The 15,200-nt window shown below is 52.0% G+C and overlaps 1 protein-coding gene across 3 annotated transcripts in view; it reads left to right on the top strand.

The window, feature by feature from the left end:
- Nucleotides 1–15,200, top strand: part of SH3BP4 (SH3 domain binding protein 4) — a 94,791-nt gene that overhangs the window by 52,983 nt on the left and 26,608 nt on the right. Inside the window, exon 1 of one of the 3 annotated variants that reach the window (XM_027117618.1) lies at nucleotides 1,424–2,691. The exons of the other annotated variants lie outside the window; for them this stretch is intronic. The gene's annotated coding sequence lies outside the window, so the exon portion shown is untranslated. Of the gene's footprint in view, nucleotides 1–1,423; nucleotides 2,692–15,200 lie in introns of those variants that run through there. 3 annotated transcript variants of the gene reach the window in all.

Here is a 15,200-nt window from a genome sequence, read left to right as displayed (position 1 = left end):
CCTATTGCTGGACGTCACTGTTGTTTCCAGTTGGGGGCCATTATGAAAACTGAATCCAGTCCAAACATCTGTACGCAAGCCCTTCTGTGGACATCCGCTTCCTTTTCCCTTGAGTGCGTGTGCTGGGGGTGGAATGGCTATGTCTGGTGCATGTAAAGTGCTCATGCTGCCCTTCGTGCAGGTGGATGGTGAGTGAATGATTCCTCCATCTGGGGTAGGAAGTGATGGGGCTGGGCAGGCAGCAGGTGGGCTAGCGGGTGGACCCGTCTCCTCCCCAGACCTGTTCTCACGCCTCCCCTTTCCGCCCTTCTGACAGAGCTGCTTCGTATTTACCTAGTTCTGGCTCAAGGTTTCTGCAAAGATTTTCTTTGAAGAATGTGTCCTGCTTCTAAAAATAAAACCCTGATGCTCCCGGGGCCCTTCTGATGCGGGGAGTTCTCCCAGTGCTTGGTATTCCTGTCATCTGCTTCAGTTCAGACTCGACGCCCGGCGAAGTGCAGTTGGATCTGTTCTGGAGGCAGCAACACTGACACCATGAATTGGGGTTGAAGGCCATGAAGAGGTCCTGGCATTCCTGAGGCCACATCAGGCTGGTCCATACTGGGCCCTCTGTCTGGCCTCCAGCCGTCACTTACCTGTGAAAACACATGTGGAGGGCTCCCCTGGTGGTGCAGTGGTTGAGAATCTGCCTGCCAGTGCAGGGGACACGGGTTCGAGCCCTGGTCTGGGAATGTCCCACATGCCGCGGAGCAACTAGGCCCGTGAGCCACAACTACTGAGCCTGCGCGTCTGGAGCCTGTGCTCCGCAGCAGGAGAGGCCACCGCAGTGAGAGGCCTGCGCACCGCCATGAGGAGTGGCCCCCGCTTGCCGCAACTAGAGAAAGCCCTCGCGCGCGGAAACGAAGACCCAACACAGCCAAAAATAAATACATTAATTAATTTTTTAAAATAAAAACACATGTTGATCCCTTCAAGGTCAAATGTTTCCTAGGGCACAGGGGCCCATGGATTCGCAGAGCTTACACCACCCGCATTGCGGGCTTGTGCCCTGTGGGGGATGAGTCATCCCTCTGGAGCGTCCCTGTGTCTGTGCCTCGTGTATGTCTGCAGAACTTGCCTCCAGGACTTTAGTTCCCTGGGTGTGTTGACCCAGGACCTTGTGTGTAAGACCCAGAAACTGCCCTTGGGTGGTTTTGTGATGGGTGGAGGTGTGGGATCAGTGACAGCAGAGCCGTCCGGGAAGGATTTGTTGAAGGGTAGATGGGTTTGGCCAGGGTTAGAGGAGCCAGAGGGAACCTTCCAGGTAAGGTGAGTAGCGTGCCCAGCTGAGTGTGCCGAATTTGGGGAGGGGACCTGTTAGCTGGCCTTTGGGACCTTTGTAGCTGGGGGTTGGGTGCGAATGAAGCAGGGGGTTGAACAAGTGGGCTTTTTTCCACGAGGTCGGGGGGCACCTCGGACCACCATTTGAAGTTGAGGCAATGGGGCCTGGGTTCTAAGTGAAAGGACTGTTGTAGGTTCTTTGGTGGCTGGTGAGTGAGTCCGGGCTGCACAGTGATTCTCTGCCCTGTGTGTGCATTAGAATTCCGGAAGAGCTTTTTAAAAATACTGCTGAATCTCCAGGGTGGGACCGTGTTATTCAAAAGCCTCTCCAGGTGGTTGGCGTTGGCATCCAGGGTGGGGAAACTGTTAAGAGGAGCCCTTTGGGGTGCAGGGTGCCGGGCGTGACCATGGGGTGGAGCGTGGGAGGTGGAGATTGGAAATGGAAGGAAGGGAGCCAGAGAGAAGAGGTGTCAACACACCAGCGGGGCTCAGACTTAAAGGTAAAGGAAGAGGATAAATAACATGAATAACAATAGCCCTCACTGAGGACAGTGGTTATCAGAGGGGCGATATTGGGGGACACTTGGCAGTGCCTGGAGACATTTGGGTTGTCTGGGGGTGGGGATGCCCCCAGCTTCTGGCGGGTGGAGGCCAGGGGTGCTGCCAGGCATCCTTCAGTGGGCAGGGCAGTCCCCCGCAGAGCATGGTCCCACCCAGAGTGTTTCTGGCACCAAGAGCAGGAAACCCTGCCTTGGGGAGAGCTGTGTGCCGGCTCTTCCCTGAGCACTCGGCGTGAACCAGCAGATTTTACCCACACACTCTGAAGAGGTCAAGAGTGTAATTTTCCCCAAGTTATAGACAAGGAAGTGGAGGCCCTAGGAAGTTAAGTTACGCCCATCTGAGGGGTTCCACCAGGGATGAAGGGGAAGTCATCGAAGGTGAGCAGGTGGTGACCTGGGTTTTGAGTAAGTGCCAACGCCTCCAAGTGAAAATGCAGAGACTTTGTGGTGTGCAGGAGACTTTGTAAGTTGGTTCGAGTCCCTGGTACATCCCTCTTTGGGGACATCAGTGCTGGGCCGGCCGGCGTTCATCTCCAGGCACGATGACGAGGAATGGTCCTTATTGAGCGCCTCCTGTGCGCTCACCTGGTGAGCCAGATTTTACTATCTTCCTGCTGCAGGTGATACAGATAGATGTTCAGAGAGGTTAAGTCACTTGTCCAAGAGCACACAGCTGGAGCTGCTGGTCACACTCTGATCTGGCCCCAAAACCCTGTGTTTCTTCCTTCTCTGGAGGATGCTGTCAGCCTTAATTTAGTCCCGCCTACAGGGGAGGAGTCGGAGGAGGAAGACTCTGGTGATAAAGGATCAGGTGAGGAACGCGCTAGAAGGCCAAGCAGGGCCTCAGGGAACAGAGCTGGGCCTTTCCACATCCAGGCTGGAGGCAAGGTGCTGAGCGTGCAAACCTGCATTGTCTCCCCTTTGTGGTGCCGGATGAAAGGAACTGCTTATCTCCTAGGCTGTAGAGACGGTTGGCCTGGGGGGAGAGGATGAGCTTGTATCCGCTCACAACAAATGTTTCCAAAGCAGTCTTTTCCTCCCTGGTGTTTTCCCAGTATTCTTGTAAGTCGAGGAATGAGGGAAGGTGGGATCCGGCTTGTGCCAGAAGACATATTAACGCCCTAAATGCCCATCAGCAGGCTGTCTGGCCTGCAGGCCTCTGCCCTCCCCGCCAGCCTGTCACTCCCTCAGCCGGCCTTTCTCCGGACAGCGGGTCCCATCGCATCTCTGTTGTATCCGGAGCTGTGCTCCCCTGCCCGCTCCGTCTCCATGTCCCTGGGGAGCCCGAGTGCCCCCTGCAGCCTTATCTGTCGCCCTCAGCTGCTTTCCCACTGGCTTCTACTAGCGGCTGGAAACTTCTGTCGGGGTTGTGCCTCTTCACTGTGACTACGTTGGGTGTCTTTCCGTGTTACTAAATGTTTGTTCCTTTGGCTCATGTCCTGCTGCAGACCGGTTGGGCCCCCTCAGAAGGAACCTGATCTCGTGGCCTCGGAGCCCCTGCGGTGGAGCCCGGGGCGGGGGGCTGTCCCCGGTTCTCCCCGCAGCTTAGGGGGCACTGGCCTCCTATTTTCTAATGGTTCTAGTGTGTTCTCAGTGAGTCGAAATGTTCGGAGAGCTCCGGAATCTTGGTGAGAGTAGCTTGTTGCACACCCCGACTTACTTGGTTGCCACCGAGAAATGCCTCTGCGGGGCGCTTGTGGTGACTTAGCAAGATTTCCCACAGTAACACTCGGGATATAGAGGTCCGATTGCCCCCGGCATCAGACTCAGCCGTCAGGAATGTGAGGTGAGTGGCGGTTGGGCGATGGCCAGGTAGTTTGGGATCGTAGGAGAGAGTGTTCCGGAAGTGTGGAGGCAAGACCACACTTTGCAGAGGCCGGAACTCTGTTTTGGGGTCTTGGCTTTCATTTGCTTCGTGGAGTTCCCTTTGTTAGATGTGACAGAAAGAGAGGAAGCCGGGGAGAAGTTCGCTGGGGGCCACGCCGGCCAAGGAGAGTGAGGGAAGGTCTGAGAAGCGGAATCTGTGTCCACACCCCTAGGAGGGTGTGTGACTTTCCTGAGACCGCCAGAACAAACTGCTACAAACTGGGTCACTCAACACAACCGAAATTCATTCCCTCCTGGCTCTGGAGGCCTGAAGTCTGGGATTGAGGTGTCGTTAGGGCTGGCTCCTTCTGAGGCCGCGAGGGAGAGGCTGTCCCGGGCCTCTCTCCTTGGCTTGCAGACGGCCGCCTTCTCCCTGTCTCCATGTCATCTTCACCCTGTGCCCACATTTCCCCATTTTGTGAGGACACCTGTCCTATTGGAGGAGGGCCCACCCGTAGCACTTTATCTGAACGTGGTCATCCGCAAAGACCCTGTTTCCAAACAAGGTTGTATTTGCAGGTATGGAAGTTAGGACTTCAGCAGCCTTTGCGGGGGACACAGTGCAACTCATAACAAGAGGGTATTAGAAAAACGTGACCATATGTGACTTCTCAGTGCCGTCCTCTCCCCAACCTGGTGGCTTTTAGGTTTTAGCCAAAAGATGCTTGCTTAAGTGCTTGACCTGAACCCCGTGGTCAGGCCTTAAATAGCTCAAGCAAATGGAAATAAGGTACAGTGATACTGAACTTTCACGACCCACAACCCACAGTTGTTGTAACTAGCAATGGAGATAGAATTTATGGAGTGATTAGTGGTTTATAAAGAAATTATACTACCTCATTTAGTAAAGCACCTGTGAGCCAAGGAAGTTTAGTTCTTTGCTGCAGTGAAACTCATAGCATTCCAGACCACGGTGGTGTGTAAAAAAAACAGGTGTGTCTCGAACTTGGTGAAAAGTACAGGGCTTATGCGTGAACTGGGTCAGTGTAAACAGCATGACCACAAACTCTGTGGGGGTGTGTACCGTGCCTGGGGGGCCCCCGTGCCCTGTGTGTGCACACGTGATTCCCACGTGCAAGCTCTTTCTCTGGTCCTCTTGCACTTGGGAACAGTGAGGCACAAAGGTCAGACTGAGCATGGCTACGTTGGTGAGTGGTCAGGTGGGTTTCTTCTGAAGTGTGACCTTGACCTGAGTCAACCTGAGTGGCAAGAGTTGTCAGCAAGTGAAGTTTGCAGGACAGAGCTTGCCAGCCAGAGGGAACTGCCGGTGCAAGGGTCCTGGGACAGAAATGAGTTAAATTCAGAAACTGAGTGCGCTAGAAGGAAACGGGGCCGTGGAAGAGCAGGTGGGGCCATAGTCACGTAGTCCCAATAAGGAGGTTCGAGACTGCAGGGAAATGCCCCTGGAGAGACTTACTTTGCTGAGGGGCCCAGCTGCTCTAAGGAGAATGGTTTCGTGGTGTGTTTTGGGGGTCAGAGGAGCAGGGAGACCAGGTGGGAGGCTGCTGAGGTGAGTCCAGAGAGAGATGAGGTGCTCAGCTGGGAGCAGAGAGCAGAAGTCAGATCCACATACTTCGGAGGTGGAATCGCTTGGACTTGTGGAACTGCCTGGATTTGAGGGGTTTTGACAGAGTCCGTATGGTCCCCAGAGCGTAATTTACACTCTGCCCCTTTACAGGAAGAGTGTGCCAGCCCCTATACACTGTCCTGGCACTCATTTTTTCTTTTTTATTAATTTATTTATTTATGGCTGTGCTGGGTCTTCGTTTCTGTGCGAGGGCCTTCTCTAGTTGTGGCAAGCGGGAGCCACTCTTCATCGCGGTGCGCGGGCTTCTCACTATCGCGGCCTCTTGTTGCGGAGCACAGGCTCCAGACGCGCAGGCTCAGTAGTTGTGGCTCACGGGCCTAGTTACTCCGCGGCATGTGGGATCCTCCCAGACCTGGGCTCGAACCCACATCCCCTGCACTAGCAGGCAGACTCCCAACCACCGCGCCACCAGGGAAGCCCCCTGGCACTCATTTTTAAATAAACAGAGACCCACCATATTTCTGGAAGAAAAGATACAATAGTATAAAGATGTCAGTTCTTACCATTGCTGTGCCAACAAAAACAAAAACCCAGTGGGGTAACTTTTTTGAAGGAATGAAGAGGTGGGAAGACATATTACTTAATTACTCCCAAGTTCATTTGGAGGGAAAAAAAAAACAGGTTCAAATAACTGATAGGAGACTTTGAAACAGAATGGTTCTTGGGGGCTGGTCCTTCCAGATGGCCAAACTTGGTAAAGCTCCCGGAGTTACATAAGGGCTGGTGTTGTTATAAAAATAGGCAGACTCATGACATGGAATTGGCCAGATTCAAACCCTGGTGTCTCTATACACATTTAAAAAGCATTAAGATGACATCACGGAGGGGACAGATTGTTCGGGAACCGATAAAGGAGTAATCGCTTAGCTGTTTGCTAATTAATTTTGTAAAATTCCTTGCTGAGCAGCAAAATAAATTCTTTGTACATTGATGTCAGTCCACACACCATTTTTTTTTTAAATAGAGGAAAATAGATGTGAAATGTTTATCAAATTTTTCATTAGTGGAGCCTTTTCTGTGCTTCAGGGTGAAATTACAAAGGAAGGATTGATAGGGTCAGAGAACTGAGACTTTACCTGAAGTTAGCAAATGGATGGGTGTGTGTGAGCAACAGTGAGGAAGATATTTGAAACTGATATGAAATTTCAAGCAAAGGATGCAAAATGATAGTCACGAAGCAGGAAATAAGACATAGTCCATATTTGAAAGTTTCTGACCAATGGTCAAAGGAATGTGAATTTAAACTTGGTATTTCGTTGCCCAGTTGTCATATTAGGGAAGGTTTTCTCAAATGGCTGGCAGAAGGGTGAAAAGGGACCCCCGGTGCTGTTGCGAGGATAAATGTCTGCAGCTTTCCAGGAAAGCATTTGGCAATGCTTTGTCCTCTACTAGAAAGTCCTCTTAAGAAAAGAATCCACAATTCAGAAGAAGATGAGGGATAAAGATGGCCGCCAACCACCCTGCCGTTTACAGTGGTGGAAAGTTAGGAGCCTTCTGTGAGCAGCAGGTCAGGGTGCCCCCCCTCCTCAGACCTGAAAACGAGCCCCGCTGGTCGGAGCTTTAGTGATGACTTTCCGTCAGGAATGATTCTGTTCTTGAATCAGGTCCCGCTGCTCGCCGCATACGAAATCAGTGCTCACAAGTGTTGGTAGAAAGGAAAGATGTCCTTAATCGGAGTGCTGGCAGTCTGGGGGGATGGTGGACTCAGCGTCCCCCCAAAACCACCTCCAGAGATTCTGCTTAGCCATGAAAGCTTTTGAAGGGAAACAGGGAAGTCATCTCAGTCAGTCACTGAGGTGGGGGGTCGGCGCTGTGGCCATCCCCCGCTGTGTGCGGGCTTGCATGCAGGCTTGGGGACAGGCTTGTCAGCTCCTCGTGGTCTGTCTTTAGATACTATTTTGTTCACAGTTTGTTGGCGAAATTACGGAAGGGGGAGCTAGGGAAGAGATCTCGTCTTCCGTTAATTACTTATTCTTCATTTCTACTTCTTCCATCTACGGAAGGAACCAACAGGTTAGGCAGAGTATTTCGTGATCAAAAGATTTGAAAGGTGTGCTAGGGCCAGAGGTGAGTAGTGCATGGGGGCACCTGGTTTAAGGTTAGTGACAGGACGGAGGGGCCTCCTGCAGAGAGCTCTTTCCTGCAAAGGGCTTTCTCCTGCCAAAAACGGCTGCCAGTTCTCAGACACCGGCTGGCTGTCCAGCCGGTCAGCTCAATTCGGACGCTCTCTACCTGGAGATGAAGTCTGGTCCCACAGGTTGAGGGCTCAGTCCCACAAGACTGCCCCCCACCTCCCCACTTCAGACGCCCATGACAAGTCCAGGTTGTCACCTGTGCTTCTGACCAACTGGCTATAGACTGGAGCTTGCCGTGACCCTCCCTCCTTGGGTTTGATTAATTTGCCAGAGCAGCTCACAGAAGCCAAACATTTTACTAATTAGATTACAGGTTTAGTATAACAGGATATAACTCTGGAACAGCCAGATGGGAGAGACACGGAAGGCAAGGCATCGAGAAAGAGTGGGGAGCTTCCACGCCCTCTCCTAGCAACCCCGCCCCAAATCTCCGTGTGTTCACCAGCCCAGAGCGTTCAGAACTCCAGCCTTGGGCTTTTACGGGGGCTCATTATACAGACACGATTGATTAAATCATTGGCCACCTGTAATCTATGCAACTGGGCGGCCTCTCTCCCCTCCGCAGAAGTCAGAGGGCAGGACTGAAAGCCCCCATCCTTAGGTTACCTGGGGGCGGCCCCAAAGTCACCTCATTAACATAACAAAAGATACCTTTACTGCTCTATTTGCTTAAGAAATCCCCCAGGGTTTTGGGAGCTCTGTGCCAGAAATAGAACACAGACATATATATATATATATATATAATATATATATTTATTTATTTACTATATATATTATATACTATAAATCACAATATCACAGTCAGGTATCCTCTGTTTCCTAGTTAGTAGAATCATGAGGCCAGGAGGAATAGGAGTGCATTTTTTTCAGTTATTGGGGAAATGACTTTCCCCAAGTCATGGAGCTGGAATTGGGAAGGCTGGATTTAGATCCACTGGGATTAATACATCGTTCTAGGCGCTCAGTCAAGTGTTGGAAAGTGTTCGGAATTAACCCCACAGATGGCATACTGTTATACATGCTCAGAAAATGGCCTTTCAAGGCTGGAAAGAACCTGCTGGACACATGGTGTTTGGGAAGGAGACTGGAAGTTGATTTTATAAAATGTGTGTTGTTTTTTTTTTAATTACAAAAAGTAGAAAACTTAGGAAAAATAAAGAACAAAATGATTCATACGATTGCCATACCTGGACACGGTTGCTGTCAGCATTTGGTGTGAAAATTACTCTTCTTTTTTCTAGTAAATATACATTTCTAAGAACAAAGTGGAATGAGTTTTATTGTGAAGTTTGTGGATTTCATTTTTCTCAGCGTTCTGTTGTGTGCGTTTTCCATTCTGTTGAGTATTAGAAAACAAATTTTAACAACTGCGTAACCCATCCTGGAGGTAGAACCCCTCCTGGATCACTGTAAACAGTGCTGTACGTAAGTCACTTCACCTACATCTTTGATTTCCCAAGGACAGATCGTTTGAGGGGTATTGGGATGGGAGACAGAATAAGAATCCTGTCCTCTCTACTTCCCTTAATAAATATTGATGAAGTGTATAGATCAGTGATTGGTTTATCACCCTGGATATCTCAGTTCGTAGCTCATGGACACCATAGAACTTCTGTCAAGAAATTCGTTCATTCCATGAGTTTCATTGGTTGCTTGCTGGGCTAGATGCCAGATCCTCGATAAATGGGTGGATAAAACTGAAACAGTTCTTCCATCCAGGGGAGGGTCTGGCTGAGAGGTGAACCTCAGTCAGCTGAGCACTGACCTCGCCTCGGTCCTCAGGAGCTGGGCCGCACGTAGCCGTCTCTCTCCCAGCTCTGGGGGCCCATCGACAGGCTCTCACTGTATTTGCTGGTTGTTTCCAGTGGTACCGTCTGGTGGGCGTGGCTCTGGTCTCTGCCTGGGGAGTGTTCTCACCCTGCTCATCACCCGCCCCCCACCCCCCTACCACTTTGGTCTCTGCAACTCCTGCCTCCTCCCCCGTCTTCACTTAAACTTGAGCCTCAGATGTGGCACATGTGTCACTAATGAGAACCATCAATAGATTTGGGGGCATCATGAAGCCTTAGGAGCTGCCTCCCCAGGCAAGCTAGCTTGTCTGAACCCGGCATTTTCATCTGAGTCTCAGAAATGAACCCCGGGGAAAACCTCTTTCAATAAAAACCCTCAGTTTCCTCACCTGTAAAATGAGTGGCACCAGCTACTTTGTGTTTCCCAGAATGGTAGCTAAGATGAACTTTAAAAAAATGTTTTAAGTTAATATATACTAGAAAAGATTTATCAGTATATCTAAGGAAGACCTTTCTTTTTAAAGGATAGAAGCTTCCTTTTTAAAGATATAGAAAGCTGCCTTTAAGATAACTTTCTTGAATAAACTTACATTGTTAAAGTAGGTTGATTTAAAGAGAAATATTAAATAATTTGATTTTTTAAACATTTATTTATCTATCTATCTATCTATCTATTTAATTAGCTAGCTAGCTGCTCCGGGTCTTAGTTCTGGCATGCGGGATCTAGTTCCCTGACCAGGGATCGAACCTGGGCCCCCTGAATTGGGAGCACGGAGTGTTAACCACTGGACCACCAGGGAAGCCCAGTAATTTGATTTTTTTTTTAAGGAAGACAGTAGGTCAATGGTTAATGTTTGGAAACCACAAGTCCTTCCAGTGCTTGTGTTTTGCAGTTTTGTTGAACTCACCAAACGGGGGTCAGGAATCTGAGTCTACCCCCAACCAGCCCATCAAGTGAATGGGCCTCTCTTCTCATGTCTTTTGTAACATCTGCAGAGATAATCGTGCTTTTTCTTTCTAGTCGCTGGCTGGGGACCAGAGTGGGGAAGTTTTTCTAGTCCGGGCTGATCACAAGATTTTACTTCCCAGCCTGTCTGCTGCAGCTCTTCCCATGTGACTCGGGGAGGCTGACCCCACCCCACCAGACCTCCTAAACCCCATGCTTGGGGAGCACTTGACATGCACGTGTCGGGTCATCTTTGAACTCCTTGCCATTGTTTGTCAGCAGCAGGGTGATGGGACAGCAGGACATGTGGGTGGAAGGCATCCACATAGCACACACGGTGTGTTGGGCAAACCAAGGTGTCTGGGCTTCCAGCCCCATGCAGGCCCAGAAGGTCCCGAGCAGGCCCGGAAGGTGTGGTGGAGGCATCACCCCTCCCCCTCCTCCTGGGGTCAGTTTCATACACATTGTCATCCCAACTAAATGATCAGCAGTTGAGGGAGAAGACCAGGTCTCCATCCACTCGTGTCTTTGGTGGTCCCCGCTGCACGGTGATGCTGAATCAATGTTTGGGTGGAGCATTTGTCCTTTAACAGATGACACCACACACCAGCTTGGGCCGGGCACCGTGCTTGCTGCTGGAGGATGACAGAGGAGCCAGGTGTCCAGTTGGCTTTCGAGGAAACGAGGGTAGTTGTCAGGGAACTGAGAAATCACGTGCAGAATCACAGCTGTGATGCCCAGGTTGCAAGCAGTTAAGTGTCCAGAGAAGATGACGGATGAGTCCCCAGAGAGCTCAGAGAAGAGGTAGGATTCCGTCTGCAAAGGCACTGTTTGACGGGGGTCTCTCTCAAATGGGTAGGTTCTAACGTAGCAGAAACTGGGGGTACCGTTGGGTCTTCAAGTCAGTGGGGTGCGGAGAGAGATGGAGGCTTAAGGTCGGGGGATGGTGGGGGTGTTTGGAGCAGAATGAAAGAAACAGTCGCTGTGCTTGGCGAGCTCAGGGCATCCAAATGAGAATGTGACGCGGACATGGAGGGTGAGTTAGTGCAAGGAGGGTCTGGAAAGACAAGCCAGGTTTGGATTGACGTCTGCAGACTGTAGGAGCCTCTGAAGAAGCTGAGATTGTTGTTGTTTTGTTTTTTTAATTTATTTATTTTTTATTTTATTTTATTTTTGGCTGCTTTGGGTCTTCGTTGCTGTGCGCGGGCTTTCTCTAGTTGCGGTGAGCAGGGGCCACTCTTCGTTGCGGTGCACGGGCTTCTCATTGCAGTGGCTTCTCTTGTTGCGGAGCGCGGGCTCTAGGCATGTGAGCTTCAGTACTTGTGGCACGTGGGCTCAGTAGTTGTGGCTCGCAGGCTTATTTGCTCCGCGGCATGTGAGAGCTTCCCAGACCAGGGATCGAACTGTGTCCCCTGAATTGGCAGGCGGATTCTTAACCACTGTGCCACCAGGGAAGTCTGAGATTGTTGTTTTTACCCAAGAAAATGATGGGGTTGGTCCAGCCCACCCTGAAGCACAGTCTCGCCGCTGGGCATCAAGTAGGCTGGAGACAAGAAGCCAGGGCGTAAGAGGCTCAGGCCCCGCAGAGGCGGTGGAGAGGGGCTTGGCCACCCCTTCCCCTCCCTGACCCTTACCCACAACCCGTGATTGTCCAGACTGATTTTCTTACTTTGTCACTGGCTGGTGAAAACACCCCGAGTTATTGGGCCAGCTCTCTCCAACGATCACACTTTACACCATAAAAGCAGCAAGTGAGAAGCGGGCACCCACAACTGCGGGGTCCCCTCCCACGCACCCCGTAGAGCCTGAGGGGGTGTTGAGCTTGAGTCACCAGCTTTGCGTGGACAGAGAAGGCCTTGAACATGTGCATGTTGCCAGCCCAGCGCCTGCACACAAGAGCCTGTTCCTAGAAGTAGGTGCAGCTCTCGTGGGCTGCTCACCCAGGCAATGTGGTCCCCTGCTCGGGAGGTGCCCGGGGACCAGGACACACGATTCTGCCCGCGAACCTCATCACTCTGCCCAGATGGCCGGCTGGGGGCCTCCAATAGCTGCTGCTTATCAATTGAGGTCACTGTTGAACCAAAGTGAAATACATCCCAAACACTGGAATGGCCAGCTGATTCCCTGTGGTCCCCTCTCTCCGATGGGGCCATGCGCTTTCCCCCCAAAGGAGGCAGCCCTCCTCCAGGCCACCGGGCAGTGCTTTCGGCTCTGCTCCAGGTGGATACTGAAGGGTTCTGGAGATCAGGCTCCTGTAGGTGGGAGGAAGTGTCCCGCCACCGCAATGGGAAGGTTCGAATTTCGCTGTGTAGGACCGTGCTCTCGAAACCGGAGCCTGTGCCTTCCCTGCCAAGAGAGGAGAGCCTGGAAAGGGGACACCAGTCACGTTTTGCCTTTCCACTTGGGCCGTTGCCCAGACCGGTCGGGTCAAAGATCAGGAGGCGGGGGGAGCTGGGGTGCTGTTTGGAGTCTGTGGGATGGGCCTCCCTCCAGGGCAGTTTGCTTTGGAGGGAAAAGGATGTTGTAGATGTCCACAGGCGCGCAGATAGGCTCACTGTCACCCCGCTGGGTCACCACCAGCTCACCTTCCTCGCGGGCTCTTCCTCAACGTGGGGGGGTGTGAAACCAGATGTCCCTGGTCCATCCCTGCAGCCTGACCGGGCATGTCGGCTTCTCCGTGGCGGCCCGTTGCGTTGGGAGCCCAGGGCGTTGGGTTTCGGGCAGTTGCTCACAGGAAGCAGATCAGCTTGGGAGGGAGGGTATCTCTGGATTACTTTCATCCTTGGGAACATGTTCTTTCTTGGGGAGAGAGTGAGGTGGGGACAGATGGGATGGAGTGCCTGTCCACAGAGCCTGGTGACTGACATCCCCCGGAGCGGGTAGAAACTCATGCTTTCTTTTTAACCCGGAGGAAAGCTGATGAAATCAACATGAAACTCCTACTCCAGAAATTAAAGTCAAATGTGGAGAATGAGTCATCTTAAACAAGGCACGAACAGAATTCTCCAGGGAGTAGCCAAAGGCAGTCTCGATGCGCGATGCCCTCCTGCGGGAGGGGTCCAGGCCCAGCGCCTTCCTTCTGCACCTTCCTGGGTCTGGGCCACCCGGAGGACCTGGCGCTTGGCTGTGCATACGCTGGGGTCCTGACCAGGGTGTTCTCCATCCTGCAGATGCTCGTGTCCCGTTATTTTTCTTGGTTGGTTTGTTTTTTAATTGCTCCTCGGGCAGAACGTTGGCATACAGGCCCCCACAAGAGTATTCTGGGATTCTAGGATCTGGGGAGTGGCAGATCCACAGGGGTAGCTGAGGGGCTGTGTGCGGGGTCGCGAGTTTGCCACCGGAATCTGTAAGTAAGTCTGTCCTTGTACAACGGTGTTGTCTGTTCAGAGGCCAGTCCCGTAGTTACCAGGGAGGAGCTGGCAGCAGGCTCTTTTCTCTCTAAGTGAATTGGCCTTTATACTAAAGATAAGAAAACCTCATTAGTTGTGACTCAGACATTAGTAAGCTTTAGCGTCCCGACTTCTTAGACCCGGCTCCTACCACGTGGAGGTGAGGGGGGGAGTGGAGGCTTCCCAAGTCGAGGCGTGGTTTCGGGGATGGGGGATGCAGGGGCTTCCACAGCCTACCCTTCTGAGCTGTCCTGAGGTCCAGTGCCGGCCGCCCTGGCCGAGAGTGCATGCAGCTGCGGGCTGTCCCGGAGAGGTGGTGGCTCCTGGGGCCCGTGGGTGAAGTCCAGACCCTAGTGGAGGGTGGCCAAACTTGTAGGCCAAGCTGCCCAGGTACATCCCAGGTGCCCACACAGCTAACCCGTCAGTGTTTCAGAAATGTATAACTTGGATTTCCAAAAGAGGGTAAGATTCCTAAATTTAGCCTGCTGAGTATAGTTAAGTCACATCAGCCATCTGGGGGGACATTTGACACTTTTGGGGGGATTTGGGCTCTTTCAAGGAGATTATCCCAGGGATACCTACCAGATAGCTCCAAAGCTGTATTTAAATGGAGTTCATTTGCTCATTCACGTTTGAGAGCCTGCTCTGTACAGGCCTGTCACAACCCAGGGAGCAAGGAAACAGGCTGAGTCCCGTGGCCTCGGGGAGCTTATGTTCTCTTGGAGAAATCAGGCTAGAAAGCGAAGAGCACAGGATATATCTAGTGTTAAAAAGGAAAGTAGGGGAAGAGGGTGGGCTGAGTGATGTTGCTGTTGCAGACGCTTGAACACAGTGAGGGATCCAGTCTGGCGAATAATAGGCAGGGGCCTCCCAGGACGCAGGAACAGCATGTGCAAAGGCCCTGCAGTGGGAGGGAGAGAACTTCAAGAAACGGGAGCAAAGAGCCAGCAGGACCCAGGATGTTGGCCTTGAGGGCACTGTAAGCACGAAGACTAAGGAGCTTTGGAGGGTTTTGAACAGAGTCCCTACTGGCTTTTTTTAAAGTCCTGACTTGCTAATTGAGGGGTGGACTGTGGGAAGGCAGAGCTGGACACGTTAGACCCGGTGGAAGGGAGCTGATTGATGAGTTGAGAGGTGACAGTGGCGTGGAGGTGCTGAGGCGAGCTCAGCCGGAGCTGCCCGTGGTGGCGTGGAGTGGCGTGCACACCCTCCACAGAGAGGGGGTAAGGGAGGGGCCGCTGGGGAGGGACATGGGCTTTGGGGCTGGCTGAGTGAGCCCTTCACCTGTGGGCTGAGATGGTGAAGTTGGGGAGGAGGTTTGGGGCAAACCCCAAGTTGGGTTTGGACCTGGGAGGTGCTGGATGTCCATCAGTCCTAAAGGGGAGCCCTCGGTGATTGAATCTGGCGTTCAGGGGTCACTTGTCGGTAAGTGGGAACCCAACCACGTCCACTTGTGCTGTGAGGGGGCTCAGACCGCCTGGGCATTTGGATTTAGGGCTCCTTAGAGATTTTCCCAGTCAAAAGAAGACAGACACACACACACCTTCATTCCTGACACGTCCCTCGTGGAAAGGCAGGTGATGAAGTTTTCCTAGTATTACTTCCC

This window comes from Aethalodelphis obliquidens, unplaced genomic scaffold, assembly GCF_003676395.1.
Source record: "Aethalodelphis obliquidens isolate GAN/ISIS:26980383/991018 unplaced genomic scaffold, ASM367639v1 scaffold2, whole genome shotgun sequence".
Taxonomy (NCBI): Eukaryota; Metazoa; Chordata; class Mammalia; order Artiodactyla; family Delphinidae; genus Aethalodelphis; species Aethalodelphis obliquidens.
This window is presented reverse-complemented; position numbering and strand designations above follow the sequence as displayed.